At 47.2% G+C, this 16,683-nt stretch overlaps 2 long non-coding RNA genes across 3 annotated transcripts; both read right to left on the bottom strand.

Annotated features, from left to right (window-relative positions):
- Positions 1-230: 230 nt before the first annotated feature.
- LOC113599622 (uncharacterized) lies at positions 231-6,978 on the bottom strand. 2 transcript variants are annotated; one of them, XR_008295177.1, is made up of 3 exons: positions 5,403-6,978; positions 4,137-4,240; positions 231-2,042 (listed from the first exon to the last, which is right to left on the bottom strand). It is a non-coding gene; the product is annotated as an uncharacterized LOC113599622 (long non-coding RNA). The 2 variants fall into 2 exon arrangements; XR_008295176.1 differs by having other exon boundaries at positions 231-4,240.
- A 3,031-nt stretch (positions 6,979-10,009) lies between these two features.
- LOC128312087 (uncharacterized) lies at positions 10,010-14,197 on the bottom strand. Its single transcript, XR_008290893.1, has 3 exons — positions 13,698-14,197; positions 12,678-12,939; positions 10,010-12,032 (listed from the first exon to the last, which is right to left on the bottom strand). It is a non-coding gene; the product is annotated as an uncharacterized LOC128312087 (long non-coding RNA).
- Positions 14,198-16,683: the final 2,486 nt, after the last annotated feature.

The raw sequence follows: 16,683 nt of genomic DNA, 5'->3' as shown, positions 1-16,683 counted from the left end.
TTGCCGTGTTCTGGTCCGCTCTCGGCAGTGCCGTCTTCTCCATTAGGCACAGCAGGTGCAGCGGTGTGGACTCATAAATTTTCACGGGCTCACGGAAATGTTTCAATTTCCTTTGACATTAGAAAAAAGATAAACATATCCTAATAAAGGTAATGAATATGTATTAATGATTCCAGCCTGGATCGTATTTGTCTTCATACCAACCTACCTGTAAAATACAAAATTGTTAATATTTTTTTCTTTTCTTTCTTTTTTTTCTTTTTGTGGATAAAGGGACCCATGGTCACAAAAGTGCTCAGAGCCCCCGAGAGTGATAATGCAGCTCTCAGGTCAGCATCACTTCCCATGAAGTCGGAAACTTCTGGACTTGCCGGGGGCTACACTACGGCTGTCCCTTGTCATTTCTGCTGGAAAGTAGAGCTCAGAGAACTATGTATTCTGCCTTGTCCTACCTCCCTTTAAGAGTCTAGGACAAAAATAGCCCCAAGGCCTTTTGGATTGGTGGAACTGAAGATAAGTTTAAATTTAAGAGGCTCTAACTTCAAACATGGGGGATAAGATGAAAAAAGAAATCCAGACAGTCTACTTTCGTTCTATCCCAATCAAACTTTTATTTCAAAGAACTATTTAAAGAACCTGACATATGTGAAACACAAAACTCTTTTTTTAAACCTTCAGGGATCTGACAAAGAGCCTGAAATTGAGACCTTCTCCTTCCCACAGCATTAGATATCCTGCGAGTGCCAAGGTCTGGGCCGTGCAGGGAGGAGGGCTCTGTTCGGCCTGCCCCAGGGCCATCTGTGGCATGAATTGCGTGTTTCCTGGGCTCTCTGCAAGTTGCAAGCTGCGAGCATTTGCCCAGCAAATCAGGTTAAAATGAACAAAGGCGGCCTCGAAGGGGGATGTCTCAGAGGGCACTGCGGGCCAAGGGGAGTGTGTGATGTGCGGTGGGTTAAGGATGGGGTAGAGCAGCTTGGGGAGGTAGAAAGTTGTTGCTAGGCAACCAGCCCTGGTGCCTTTGTAAATGTGGATCTATTTTGTTTGAAGCAGCAGCTGGCAGCCGCCACCTTCTTTAATCGCCCTCCTCCTTTTCTCCATGCCCAGAGCACAGACCTGAGCTGTAGCTCTCGGGGAGATGCTGGGAGGATGGAGTAGGGAACCTGCTTGGGGCTACAGAAAAAAAACAAAACAAAAAAACACGCAGGAAAAGACAGACAGGGTAGACCTGGTGGGGATCTGGATGTTTCCATTTAGTGACCAAGAGCTTAGGCAAGTTTATTTCCTCTCTCTGATGTTCAGGTTGCTTGGTTATAAAACTGGGGCCATAGCCCTCTTGCAGGAACGTTGGGAAGATTAGAGAAAACATGGGAACACGGTAGATATGCAGTAATCAGTAGCAGAGGGGGTGAGGGCATGGGCTCTGGCACCAGACTGCCTGTGTCCTCATCATAGCTCTGCTGCTCATTAGCTGTGCGACCTCAGGCATGTTAATTAACCATTCAGTGCCTTTGCTTGTGTGTGTGTGTGTGTGTGTGTGTGTGTGTGTGTGTGTGTGTTTCATCTGTGAAATAAGGAACAATAACAGTACTTACCTAACCAGGGTCATTTTGAGGATTCGTGCATTAATAATGCAAAGTGTTTAGAACATAACGAGCACTCGATGCATGTTCACAATGACTTGTAATAATACGTGCAGCATGTCAGAGGGTGTCTGCAGACCAGGTGCTAGAGGGACCGCCTTGCATGAGCTCATTTTCAAAGGGCTTTTGATTTTGACCGCGGGAGACAGGAGGAAGTTGTTACTGTAGTACCTTGAGAGCAGCGTATGTGTGGATTAAGCAAGGACCTCTTGGATCAGCTGTAGGACCTTACCCAAGCTCCGTAAGCTTTTTTAGCTGTAAGAGACCATCTTGTAAAAGGTGCCTCATGAGGATACCTGCCCAATCTGGCGGTGGTAAGGACTAAATGAGGTAGCTTGGCAGGTGCTTAGCATAACGTCTGGCCCAGAGTAAGCATCCAAAACCCGGTGGCTGATATCATTTCTAGAAATAGAGACAAAGACTAGAGGAGCAGCATGGCGTCTGTGCCTCCACAGCAAAGCCACATTAGGAAAGGGGCTGCAGACGGAGGCAGAAGAAGCTGGTGTTTGCTGGGCTCTGTCTTCGGGGTACGGGATGTATGAGTGCCCAGGCACGTGCAAAGCTGCTTTGGTTTCCAGGTGACCGAGAGGGACAGACTAGGAAAGGTGTCCTTCTGTTTTCAGGGCGGACCGCTTGGTGCAGCCAGTGGAGTTCTCGTGGTGAGAGGGGTTGCAGGAATGGGGGTGAAGTGTCCCCAGAGGAAGACCTCAGTGAGGAGACCCAGAAAGAGAAGGGGGACGGTGATAAGCATACACCTGGATAAGCAGGTGGGGACCAACGTGGTGAGCTCTTTCAGAATGACTACTATTCGGGCCCCATCTGGTGAGGCTTAAGTGCGTCTGGCAACATGCGCATCGTAAATGCTCTGAGTTAAGAGGAAGAAAAATCACCAAAAACTTGGGCTACCGTATGTAATTTCAGGAATAAACTGGGCCTTGATAAAATAATGGTGAAGAAACAGGGAAAAAACCAACAAGGAAGTATAAGTGGGGGAAACCTCAGGAAAGTCCCGGCTGGAGTGATTTTCTGGAAAGATGAGGCTGTATCTTTTGGAGTGACAGTAGAGGTGGGCTTATGGGAAACCTCGGACCCTTCACTCAAAATTTTGAACTTTTGTCTAGTATATCAAATATTTTTGAGCATAAAATTATATATTATATATATTTATATATAGATTATATGTTATATATATATTTTTTGATATAAAAGAAGTCATGGTTCAAATAAAGAGTGGGGGTGGGGGGAGCCTATCTGGTATCAGAAGCCCGGGGTTTGAACTTGACCCATCCTTGTCTCATAACAATGGACAAGCCGTTAACTTTCCTGAGATGTAAGGTGAAGATAATAGTATCTTCTTCCAGGGTGCTTAGGATCAAAGGTGTGATGTGACTGACACCTTTAAGAGCAAAAGGAACACAAGCAAAAATAAACAGCAGGACCACATCAAACCACAACGTTTCTGCACGGCGAAGGAAACCATCAACAAAAAATGGCAACCTACAGAATGGGCAAAAACCAATACTACAAAACAAATCAGCAAATGCTATATCTGAGAAGGGGTTAATATCCAAAATATATAAAGAATGGATACAACTGAGTAGCAAAAGAAAAAAAAAAGCTAATCAAAAAAATGCACAGATCCGAATAGACATTTTCTTCCCCAAGGAAGAATCCAGATGGCCAACAGACACGGGAAGAGATGCTCAACATCGCTCATCATCAGAGAAATGCAAGTCAAAACCACAACGAGGTGTCACCTCACACCCGTCAGAATGGCATCACCAAAAAAGACAAGAAATAATAAGCGTTGGCAAGGATGTGGGGGAAAGGAGCCCTTGTGCGCTGTTGGTGGGAATGTAAATTGGTGCGGCCGCTCTGGAACGCAGTATGGAGGTTCCTCAAAAAATGAAAACTAGAACTACCATAGGATTCAGCAATTCCACTTCTGGACATTTATCGGAAACAAATAAGAACATAAACTTAAGAAGACACGCAGTGTTATTCACAATAGCCAACTATGGAAACAACCTAAGTGTCCACCGACAGATGGATGGATAAAGAAGATGTCGTGTGGACACAGCGGGATATTATTCAGCCATAAATAAGATGGAAATCTTGCCATTTGTGACAACATGGATGGATCTCGAGAGAGTTAGGCTAAGGGAAATAAGTTAGAGAAAAACAAATACCGTATGATCTCACTTAGATACGGAACCTAAAAAAACAAACGAATAAAAAAACCAAGCTCATAGGTATACGGAGAACAGATTGGTGGTTGCCAGAGGTGGGAGGGGGCAGGGGGTGGGCAAAATGGATGAAGGGGGTCAAAAGCTACAAACTTTCAGTTAGGAAATAAATAAGTCATGGGGATGTGACGTACGGCATTGGTGACTGTACTTAATAATATTGTATCACACATTTTGAAATTTAAGAGAGTTGGTTTTTTTTTTTTTTAAATACGATGTGAAAGCACTCCATAAACTCTTCTGGGCCTACCTTCTTTTCTTTTGCTTTTTCTTTCCTGACTCGGCTTGTGACGTACATCTTCCCCTGGACTTTGACAGCATCTTGTACGTTGGCACCAGTTAGGCGACTGTTGGCTGCAAAACCCAGATGTGCCTTGAATTCTCCTGAACAATCTTGAATCGTCTCGAACAGTAAGGAATCAATTGGCTTACATAACCAGTAATCTAGAGGTAGGGTAGACCTCGGGATGGCTCTGTCCCCAGGCTGGGTTTGACATGGCCACAGAAGGCCCAGTGCTCAAATCTGCGCATAACAACATCTGGAACCTTCCAAAGCCTTCTCTTTACCACTCATTCTCCAAAGTGGTCACATACCTGTTCTTGAACCAAACATTAGCAAGGCACGTAAGCGCACTTTTAGATGGATGGTTCTCAGCTGGGGGTGATTTTGCTCCTCATCCCTCCCCGCCCTTATCACTTGGCAATATCTGGAGACAGATTTGATTGCCATGAATGGAGGACAGGGGGAGTGTGTGTTGCTAGCATATGGTGAGTAGAGGCCAGGGGCACCTGGGTGGCTCAGTCGGTTAAGCGTCTGACTTCGGCTCAGGTCATGATCTCACGGTTCGTGAGTTCGAGCCCCGCATCGGGCTCTGTGCTGACAGCTCAGAGCCTGGAGCCTGTTTCAGATTCTGTGTCTCCCTCTCTCTCTGCCCCTCCCCCACTCATGCTGTCTCTCTCTCTCATAAATAAATAAAACTTAAAAAAATTTAAAAAAAAGTAGAGGCCAGAGATGCTGATAAATACCATACAATGCACAGGATAACCCCCACAATAAAGAATTATCTAGGCCAAAACGTCAATAATGCCAAAATTGAGAAACCCCATTTTAAATTTTTTATGTTTATTTATTAATAGAGAGAGGGAGAGGGAGAGAGAGCACGTACAAGTAGGGGAGGGGTACAGGGAAGGAGAGACAGAATCCCAAGCAGGATCTGCACCATTAGAGTAGAGCGCCATGTGGGCTCAAACTCACCAACCGTGAGATCATGACCTGAGCTGAGATCAAGAGGCGGATGCTTCACCGACTGTGCCATCCAGGTGCCCCCAGGGAAACCCTGTTTTAGACTGATCAGCCCCACATTGGGAGCTTGGGGTGCAGTTAGTGGCCACATTTGTATGTATGGATGAGGAGTGAACAAAACTGAGATTCACCGAGGGAAGAGAAGGGGGAAATTGATGCTGAAATTGACCATCAACCATGTACCCTGCGACTTTGCTCCATCAGGGCACTTACCTCATTGTGTGGCTGTTGTTTCTTTATCACCTGTGTTAGCTTTCTATTGCTGTAAATAAATTGGCGCAAAGTATTGTAAAACAACCGCGAGTTTATTACCCAATTTCTGTAGGTCAGAAGCCTGGGTGTGGTGTGGATGCATCCTGTGCTCAGGGTCTCACTGGGCTTAAATTAAGGTGTTGGCTGGGGCTGTGGTTCGCTGGGGCTCTGGGTCGTCCTCTAAGCTGATTCTTGTGGCTAAATCCATTGCCTCGTGGTTGTAGGGCTGAGGTCTCTGTTTCCTTGCTGACTTCTCAGCTGGGGGTCCCTCTCAGCAACCAGAGGCCACCTGCACTCCTACCGTGTGGCCCCCCTTCACCTTCCAGTGAGCAATGGTGCATAGAATCCTTCTTATGCTTTGAACCTCCAACTCACTCTTATGCCACCAACCCGAAAAAACTCTCTGCGTTTCAAGTACTCATGCAATTGGGGTCCGACCCTATCGTAAGGCCAACTGATCTGGAACCTTAATTACATCGACCAGATCTCTTGACGCTCTATTAGGGTTTGAATGAATAACTGGGAGAAGGTGGATATGTCCCAATCACCTCCATGTCACTGGCTTTTAGCAGAATACCCGGCAAATATTTTTTTTTCTCAATAAATATCATTTGAACAAATAAAGAATCAAACAAACTCATCTCTCTCTCTTTTTTTTTTTTTCCTTCTTCTTCTTTTTGGATAGAATTACTAGATGGGTCACTCGGGAAAGTTATATACAGAGAATTGTATCATCTGGGAGTTCGCAGGTATTCTGCTCCTAGAGGACTCTGTCAATCATTCTAGGGATCCACAGATTCACAGTGTGGGATCCATCAGATCAAGATCTCCGTGGGTCTGAGCTCTGTTTGTTACAACTGCAGACTGAGGTCTTTGCATTGCCTTTTCGGCAGAGCGGGCGGACTGCTGACTTACCTTAAATCCGTAGCTCACCGAAAGCTTTTCTGCATTAACTGGTTCCAGGCCTGCTCTCTCCCATTTGGCACCTGGGCAGGATGTTATGCTGTTCGCTTCCACCCATTTCCACGTCGTGAGTTCTGGCCTATCATTTCAGCCTGTCGGAGACCTCTGGGAATTCTGATTTTATAATCCAACTTCTTGGCTCTCCTGCCTCACTCTGTAATACCTGAAAACATAAGCGGCACATTTTACTTGTCTTTTTCCAAATAGTTTATAAAAATGTTGAACGAGGCAAGCCCAAATTCAAAGCCCTGAGGCGTGTTAACTTCTTTCAAGTTGACAACGATGATTTAATCAATAGTCTTTGCGTAAGGATTGCTCAATCTATGATGAATCAACCCTTTTATTTCTACACCCTATCTGCAAGCATATTATGAAAGACTTAGATGTTTGGCTGAGTCTAAACTGTATAGAATAGTACCATTCAGGGGGCACCTGGGTGGCTCAGTCGGTCAAGCGTCCAACTTTGGCTCAGGTCACAATCTTGCAGTTCATGAGTTCGAGCCCCACGCCGGGCTCTGTGCTGACAGCTCAGAGCCTAGAGCCTGCTTCGGATTCTGTGTCTCCCTCTCTCTCTCTGCCCCTTCGCCGCTCATGCTCTGTCTCTCTCTGTCTCTCAAAAATGAATAAAGTTAAAAAAAAATTTTAAAGAATAGTACTGTTCAGTTATGCTCCTAAGACCACAGCGCACATCGTTTGCAATCAGGAACATACACACGTCAGGAAATTCTCTTCCAAGTTCGCAGATAAGGCCACACTTTGATGTCCTTCATATTGTTTTTGTGCAGAGACAGAGATATCTTTTAACTCCCAGATTTTATTGGTTGCCTTCCAAAATTTTCTGTGACAGAAGGCTCTGGTAGTCTTTATGTTGATCTATGAGCTGGCAAGAGTTTCTGCTTCCTTGCCTCCATGGCTTATGGGAAGTTCCACTTGGGAGGAGAGACGATGGCCCTGACTTGTGAGGAGTAAAGGTTGGGCTGTAGGGTGAGAACAAGTCACATGACTCCTTGTTGAAAGGATTCCCATTGAGATGCCCGTTTATTCCCTGTGTTTTTCTCCTTGATCAATTATGTACATTTGCAGTTTCCCCAACTGTTCCTAATCATCATTTCAGGGAAATAAAAATTCCCTTGTTTACAGGAAAATGCGGGGGTTCTGTGATCTGGGATTTCCTATTGGTCCATAGCGTTGTTGGTTTTTTTTTTTTTTTAGTTTATTCATTTAGTTTATTATTATTATTATTATCATTATTATTATTATTTTAAGAGAGTGTGTGTGTGAGTGTATACAGGTGGGAGAGGGAAGAGAGAGAAGGAGAGAGAAAATCCCAAGCAGGCTCCACGCTATCAGCACAGAATCCAACTTGGGGCTTGAACTCACGTACCCATGAGATCATGACCTGAGTGGAAACCAAGAGTTGGATGCTTAACCGACTGAGCCACCCAGACATCCCATAAAGTTTTCTTTTGATGTTGGACTGGATGCTCCTGGACCCCTAAATGCACCAGTGATGCTGTAAGGATAGAGTTGAACTTTACAAGTTCTTAGAAAGCGTGTGAACTTGAACAAGCAGAAGAGAAAGAGTGTCGGGCAAAATTTAACGTTGGCAGCCAGTCTTCCAGGTAGCTCTCAATGCTCTCTGCCTTCTGGTATTGTGTTCTCCCCCCACATTGTACTAAGGTCAGTCTGTGTGACCAATGCATTATAGCCGAAGTGATAGTATATCCCCTATATACTATATACTATATACTATCACTTCTATAGCCTCGTAGAAGTCCTAGAAGTCATTGCGGTTTCCATCTCGGCCACTTTATCTCATTCTTCGACCAATTGCTCTAAGGAAAGTCAGCTCCCATGCTGTGAGCAGCTTACAAAGAGACCTGTGTGAAGGGGAGCTGAGGCCTCTGACCACCAGCCAGTGAGGAATTGAGTTCTCTTGCCGGGAGTTAGGCGAGAGACTAGTATGTGATCCTCTAGGCCTACTCAAGCCTTCAGATGACTAACAGCCCCGGCCAATGTCTTGACTGCAGCCTATGGGGGACGCGGACCAGAGGCACCCCATCAAGATGCTCTGGGTTCCCGAGTCTCAAAACCTAGATGAGATAATACATTTTGAGCATCTTGAGCTAGTAAACCTTGGAGTAATTTATTATGCAGCAGTAGGAAACTTACACACTAGGAGATGCTGAATGGGAGGATTTGGTTTCCTTAAAGGAAGTGAATAAAATGTTAAATCTGGGGCGCCTGGGTGGCTCAGTCGGTTAAGCGTCTGACTTGGGCTCAGGTCATGATCTCACGGTTTGTGGGTCTGAGCCCCGCATCGGGGTCTGTGCTGACAGCTCAGAGCCTGCTTCGGATCCTCTGTCTCCCTTTCTCTCTGTGCCTCCCCCGCTCACGCCGTCTCTCAAAAATAAATAAACATTTTAAAAAATTAAAGAAAATAAAATAAAATGCTAAATCCCCAGAAGACAGCGAAAGACTAGTTGGTAAATTTCTAGGGTCAGAACACTGGAAGACACTGTTACTAAACTTGCATAGGTATGCCTTTTACCGTTTTAAAAATGTCAAAATAATACTTCTTCTTTGTTAACATGCACACACATACGCATGCACAGATATATGAAGTAAAAAGTGCAAGTAACTTTTCCATCCTTCCTATCTTACTCCTCAGAAGCAACCACTGGTATCAGTTTGGCTTTTGTCCTTCCAGATCTTCTGTCTCTCGGCACTTAATAGACTCCATAAAACCTGATGTGTGTGTGTGTTTTGGGGGGGGGGGGTGTTCTATTTGACAAATGTCTTTATCATTTACCAAGTCGGACGTTTAACCGACTGAGTCACCCAGGTGCCCCTCCAATGTAATTGCTCTAAAAAGTATATTACATACATTACATAGTGTGGTGTTCTGTAATTTAGTTAAATATGATTCTCTGTTAATAATTGATAAACGTTCTTATTAACTAATGTGTTTATTTGCCATTACATACGATGCCGCAATAAATATCTTTGAGCACATGTACGAGTATTGTTTTAGGATGAATTTCTAGAAGTGGAATGAGGGGTTAAAAGGTGTATAAATTGACAATTCTGATAGAAAACGCCCAGTTGCCTCTCATAAATGTTCCTATATCTCTTCCCACTAACGTGTTCTTTGACCCTAACACCAGATAGTAGTAATTGTTAAAATTCCTGCTACTTTGATGAGCAGAAATCTGCCAGTTGTTTGCATCGGTCAATTTCTGCTTTTTGCTAAGAAATGCACAGTCATTTGAACTGATCTGTTCTATGTCGTATTTCTGGCTGCTTCCTCTTGGTTTTTAGCAGTTTGATTAGGATGTGTTTGGGCATGGATTTTTTTATATAAGTGTTTACCCTCTCTGGAGTTCATCGAGCTTCTTGAATCTATAGGGTTATGCCTTTTGCAAAATTTGCGTAGTTTTTAGTCATTATTTTTTTTTCCAGTATTTTTTTTTCTGCCCTGCATTCTTTCTGCTCCTCTGGGACCTGAATGACACAAAGGTTAAGACATTTTGGTATGGTCTCACTGGTTCCGGAGATTCTGTTCATCTTCCCCCACCACCCCCCACTCCCCAATTTTTCTCCTCTGTTGTTTAGACTGAATAATTTCTATTAGTATATCCATCAGGCTTTGAAATTTTGTTTATTGCGTGTTTTAATTCTAAAATTTATATCTGGCTATCCTTTACCCTTTATCTTTCCCTGCTAAGACTTTCCATCTCTCCATTCATTTCAAGAGTGCTCTCCCTTCGTTCTTGGAATATTTTATAATAGCTGCTTGAAAGTCCTTGCCGGAAAATGCCAACATCTGCATCCTTTTGGTGCCGGCGTCTGTTGATTGTCTGTTTTCATGTGAGCTGAGATTTGATGGCTCTTCGTATGCTGAGGGTGGTAGGCAGAATAAAGTCTCCCTCAAAGATGTCCTTGTTCTTGTTCCCGGAAACTGTGACTATGTTACATTGCAGGGCAGAAGGAAGTGAGGTCGCAGACACTATTAAAATTGCTTATCAGCTGACCTTGAGATGGAAAGATTTACTGGCGGGCCAACTATAATCACAAGCATCTTTAAAAGCAGAGCATGTTTCCTGGCTGTGGTCAGAAAGGGATATGGCTATGGAAGAAGGGTCGGAGGAATGTTCAGTTGCTTGCTTTGAAGACAGAGCAAGGGGTCCATGAGTCAAGGAGTGTGGGCAGCCGCTCAAAGCTGGAAAAGGCAAGGAAACAATTCTCCCACAGAGCCTCCAAAAGGAGCCAGCGCTGCCCACACCTGGACCTTAGCCCAGTGAGACTGATTTTGGACTTCGGATGTAACAAAACTTTAAAATTAAAAAAAAAAAAAAAAAAAAGAGGGTATTGTTTGAAGCCACTAAGTTTGTGGCCACTTGTCTCTAGCTATAGAAAATGAATACACAGAGTGATATTGGATGGTATCCCGGCAGTTTTGAACGATACGTTACACGACCTGGGTTTTGTTTCCATGTTATGTAAAGGTTGGTATTTGTGTTTTCATAGACGATCAACCCAGACGGATTCAGGCTGACAGGTCTGCCAGCCTTCTGTCGGTTGTAGTTTCAGTGTTGTCTTGTTTTCAGAATCTTCGGAGGGACGCAGCCTTTCCCCATGGGTGTTCCCCCCGTGGGGGCTGGGAGGCTGCTGTCCATCTGGGACTTGGGTGGTGGTCTACCCCTTAATTCGGTTCTCAGAGTCTTCGGTGTGCTGTTTAAGGGCAGATCCAATGCACAGCACAGGGTTGAGCCCAGCAGTTTCTGAACAGCTTGGTGGGGCCGTTTGCCCAAGTTCCTCCCTTTTCGCCACCTCCCTCGCACTTTCTAGCACTCTGGCTCCCCTTGGCCGTCCTCTGGACAGAGAGCTAGTGCTCTATTTATCCTACTGTGCTGTTCACCTCCCATACATGTGTCCACATTCAGGGCCAAGTGGTGGGAAACAGAGAGAAAAAAAGGAATGGGTCGCCCCCATTCTTCGGAGAAACAACTCCTCCCAACAGAGAGGAAAGGGGCCCTGTCCCCGCTGTCACTGCCACTGCTCTGATCGCCTGGGGGCCCGCTGTGAGAGAATGGTGAAAGGAAGGATAAAGAACAGCCCCCCGTGTTAACTTCACCTTGAGCCGGAACTAGAGGGAGATCTTTCAATCCACACACGTGCACTTCCAAGTTCGGGGCTGCCCCCAATCCAGACTGCGGATACACTGTCAAACAAGTGGGAAACTCACTGCTGGTTCAGTGGCACTTGGATTTCTGGTCTCCCTCCCCAATCTGCCTGCTGCCACTTCTCAGAAGTGCCCACAGCTGCTCCATTGTGCTCTGCTCTGGGTCTGTAGCTGCGCTGAGTGGGAGACACATTTCATCGAGGACCGGGACCCTCCCACGTCTCCCCTGTATATCTGCTGACGCTCACACTTCCCTTGGGGGTCCTGGTCACATGGCAGCTCCCCTCCCCATGCTGCCCTTGAAAGAGAACAGGCCACAGCCAGACGCGAATCAGTCGTGGCTCAGCGTCACTCTGTATGAGCACCACTCACCTGTCCTGTGCTGCTCTCTAGGACTTTTGCTGGAAGACACAGTTACAGGACAACCCGGCCTACAGGTCTATCTGTAAAGAAATCCAGACAGACGGCTTACTGCAGCGGTTCATGAGCCACGGAAGGACCCGCCAAGAATGATTGGATCCTTCCTAGGAAGGATGCCTTGGAAACGTCTCATTGTCCCTACCACAAACTCTTGTCCTTCTAGTATAAGTCAGTCCCTTGTCAGTGAAGGACTGCTGAAAATCCACAGACAGCCGGGTTAAGAGGACGGGTGGGAGTGCGTCCCTTTGCCCGCCTGTGTGTGTGCCTGCCCCCGGGGGGCTGTCTTCTACCAGCTTCCGTGGGGTCATTTGGGAAAGCTCCAAGTTCATCTGTCGCATCGCATCCTCTACGCTCCAAGAACCTGCTGCCACTGACTTTGCGTTTGGACTCTACGTCCACGCTTTTCCCTGGTTTGCTTAATGTGGCAGCCAGGTTCCCTAACCGGAGCTATCTGCTGCCTGACCATCTGCCTCCGTCTTCCGCCCTTTTGCCTGCGATCGGACTGGGGCAAAATAATGGGTTTTTAAAGTCCTCTTCGTAGGAAAAAATAACTTGAGAGCTAAAAACAGATGACTCCTATTATGCAGCAAACAAGGGGGCAGGATACTTCCTTGCGACTGGTAAACGTTCCCGCTCAGTCGTTTCTCATCCAATCATCTCGTGCTTACCAAACATTAACACACATATGAATCATCTGGGGATCTTGTTAAACTACAGGTTCTCCGGGCGTCTGGGTGGCTCAGGCGGTTGAGCGTCCGACTCTTGATTTTGGCTCAGGTCATGACCTCACGGTCCGTGAGGTCGAGCCTAAGTGAGGCTCCCCGCCGACGGGACAGTGCGGAGCCTGCTTGGGATTCTCTCTCTCCCTCGCTGCCGCTCCCCTGCTTGCACTCTGTTTTTCTCGCTCTCTCTTTTTCAAAATAAATAAACCTTAAAAAATAAAATAAAATACGGGTCCTCACTGCATTGGTCTAGGATAGGGAGTGACATCCTGCCTCTGTAATCCTCTCACCAGGGATATCCTTGCTACTTGCTGGGTCTGCCCAAGAGCATTTGCCGTGTGCATCCGAAGAGCTTTCGGCAGCCGGCACCGGCAACAAAAAAGCAGAGCGGGGAATGTCATATAGGTTAAGAAATGTTACCAAGTTCTCTGGTCCTTGTTGCAGGCAGGTGGGGCTCTCCGGGGAGCAGACTCTGAGACCCGGATTGCAGGCGGGAGCGTTTTGGGAGGCGCTCTTGAGACCTGCACCCGTACCAGAGGCAGAGGCCATGCAGGAGGCAGTCTTAACGGAAGGCCTAACGAACCGACACCCTACCCCCCGCCCCCCACCCAGGGGGCTCTGAGGCAGGGATGCTGTTTTCCAGTTGTCCTGAGTTCGGGCCAGCCCTTCATAAGGCAACCCTGCAACCCTGACCAGTCACTGCACGCAGGCTCCCCCAGGAAGGGGGGTGTCACCTTGAAGGAGGTGACTCTTGAGTGGAGGCCCTTCCTGCCCAGGCCACTGGCTGAGGCTGTTTGTAGGCAGCTCCTCCAGCAGCTGAGGGACCATGTGGGCAATGCGTCACAATGCACACCAGGCCCAGGACCCTGCTCTCGGGTGCCTCTCCTAGTGATGAGCCGGTTTAGACCCCTCCTCTTCATTCCTGCTCTGACACGAACACCCTTGACCCCAGCCCCTTGTCAGTACCTTGCTCTGAAAAGCCAGCGATGGTTGTCGGCGAGCATCAATTTGAGCCTCCAGATGGATGGCTTGCGTTTTTCAGAATTTCTAGGCTAGATCTTCCAACACTGGAAGGGCTTCACTTAACATTCCCTCACAGGTTCCTGCTAAATCAGAGGTCCTGATGCCATGAGAAAATCTCCATCTGAGACACAGGAGGCCTGAAAAGAAAAAGACTTTCGGGGCGCCTGGCTGGCTCGGTCAGTTAAGCGTCTGGCTTCGGCTCAGGTCGTGATCTCGCAGCTTGTGGGTTCGAGCCCCACGTCAGGCTCTGTGCTGACAGCTCAGAGCCTGAATCCTGCTTCGGATCTGTGTCTCCCTCTCTCTCTGCCCCTCCCCCACTCATGCTCTGTCTCTCTCTTTCTTTCTCTCAAAAAGTAAATAAACGTTAAAAAAATTTTTGAAAAAGGAAAAGAATAAGTCTTTCTTGCAAAAAAACCAAGACCTCAAGGCATCTGCAGGCTACACTGAAAGAAGCCTCAGGACTGAAAGCCCGCTTGTAGAGAAAAGCAGGAAGAGCCTAGAACAGGCTGTTTAATGATTTAATCCTGTGCCCCACTGATTGTGTAATGTGAACTTTAACCTCCTGTTAAATATAGTTTGTACTGAGAATCCTTCACACTCTAGTAAAAATAGCTGCATGCTTGAATGGCTCACGTGCTTGGTGAGTACAGGGGGAAAAGGGCTGGGTAATGCGGGGCGAGAAGAAGCGAGAAGGACCGTTAATGCCGGGGGTGGCGTGGGGGGCGTATCTGCAGCCATGTTGTCCATTTGAATGTTCTAGACGGCCATGGCAGACAGTCCCCCAATAAGACTGGTAGCGGAGGTGGCTGGATGGTGGCCTGACGGTTCCCTGAGCGAGGGACTGCTGCCAAGCCTACCGTTGCCTCCACATGGCATCCTTCAGCTTGTGAAGTGCGAGGGAAATCAAGAAAAGCCAAGCCTGGAGTCCAACTTCTGCTTTTGTGACTTCCAGAACCAAAGGCATCCATTATTGCTCTTTACTGATTCTAGCGCCGTGCCCTGCCAGAATTTTCCATATGTCGTGTGTTCAGGGATGAGGGTGCAAATGGTGTCGGAGGCCCCTGGGAAGGGCCACGTTGAATTATTTGCACACTTACTGAGGCATCTTCTCAGGGTTGGGCTGGGGGGCCTGGGTTGGCTCAGTCGATGAAGCGTCCGGTCCGACTCTCAGTTTCGGCTCAGGTCACGATCTCACGGTTTCGTGACATTACACAATACACAACATACAGAACAGAGCCGTGTCGGGCTCTGTGCTGGCAGTGCAGAGCCTGCTTGGGATTCCCTCTCTCTCTCTCTCTCTCTGCCCCTCCCTGCTCAAGCTGTCTCTGTCTCAAAATAAATAAATAAACTTAAAAAAATTTTTGTTTTAAAAGGGGGGGTTGGGCTGGCAGGGAATCCCCTCACACAGGTAGTAGGGGCACAAAGTGTGTCTCACAGAGAGGAGAAATGTGTCCTCCCTGAGCCAGTTTCCTCCTGCCTTGACCCGACCCCCTAAAAAGATTCTCCCTATAGTTTAATGCTCCCAAACGGAAAACCTATACAAATGGAAGCTACGTGGAAGCTATCCAAACTTGAACAAAGCAATGCAAATCATTGAGTGGAAAGAAACACATCCTAGGGGATTAAGTGTACCCAGCCATTGGCTGACATGGGGTGTGTGTGTGTGTGTGTGTGTGTGTGTGTGTGTGTGTGTGTGTTTTCCAGCGGGGGAAAAAAAAAAGAGAGCAGAAGGCAAAGAAGAATTCAGAGACACCGATCCCATACCAAACACCTTCCACACAGTGGGGTCCTTCTAATTTTCCTCACTTCTGTCCCTTTGCACGGGATGGCTTCAGGCTATAGCCACCCAGCAAGATAGGATTCGTTCCCGTTTTCTGAAATACGTGAGGGAGACTCAGAGTCTGGGTCCTCTGTTGTCAGGGCTGGGGATTTCTAGCCCGGGTTGGACACCAAAACCTTGCTCTCCAGGGCTGCTCAACCCTATCTGCACTCACACATCCTGCCAAAGGGATCTCTTGTGGTGCTGCCCAACATTGGTACGTTAACACGTCTGAGTGGGGGGGGGCTGGGTGGCTTACTCAGCTGAGCGTCCAGCTCTTGATTTCGGCTCAGGTCACGACCTCCTGGTTGTGAGATCGAGCCCAGCGTTGGGCTCCGAGTCAGGCTCCTTGTTGGGGTCTGAGCTGGGCATGGAGAGGTTCTCTCTCTGCCCCTCCCCTACTCTCTCTTTCTCTCTCTCTCAAAAGAAAAAACTATCTGAGTGACTCTGGGGTGCCTGGCTGGCTCGCTCACTCAGTGGAGAGCGTGACTCTTGATCTCAGGGTCGTGAGTCTGACCCCCCTCCCCCCACATTGGGCATGCAACCTCCTAGGAAAGAAAATAAAATATAAAATAAAATAATACAAATCTGAGTGATTCTTTTTTTAATTTTTTAAATTTTTTCTTTAATGTTTATTTATTTTTGAGACCGAGAGGACAGAGCGTGAACGAGGGAGGGGCAGAGAGAGAGGGAGACACAGAATCGGAAGCAGGCTCCAGGCTCTGAGCTGTCAGCCCAGAGCCCACAGCCTGCGAGATCATGACCTGAGCCGAAGTCAGACGCTCATCCAACTGAGCCACCCAGGCGCCCCCAAAAAATCTGAGCGATTCTAATGCATCTGGGGTTGAGAACCACGGGGCTACACGGGACGGACTATTTCCCATTACATTGCCACCCCTTGGTCCTGGCCTTCTACCCACTTTCGCTGGCCTTTCAGAAGTGCGCCGATCCTGCCAGCTTGTCCACAGAGGGTCTAACAAATGGGAGCAACGTTTGAAAGCCTACGGGTCATGCCTTTTAGAACAAACGTGTGCAGGACCTAAGTGACACAGGTGTTCCTCATTTCGCTGTACATAGACGTGTCTGGTGAACGCTCTCTGAATTGCATTT

Source organism: Acinonyx jubatus, chromosome C1 (assembly GCF_027475565.1).
Source record: "Acinonyx jubatus isolate Ajub_Pintada_27869175 chromosome C1, VMU_Ajub_asm_v1.0, whole genome shotgun sequence".
In the NCBI taxonomy this organism is placed as follows: Eukaryota; Metazoa; Chordata; class Mammalia; order Carnivora; family Felidae; genus Acinonyx; species Acinonyx jubatus.
This window is presented reverse-complemented; position numbering and strand designations above follow the sequence as displayed.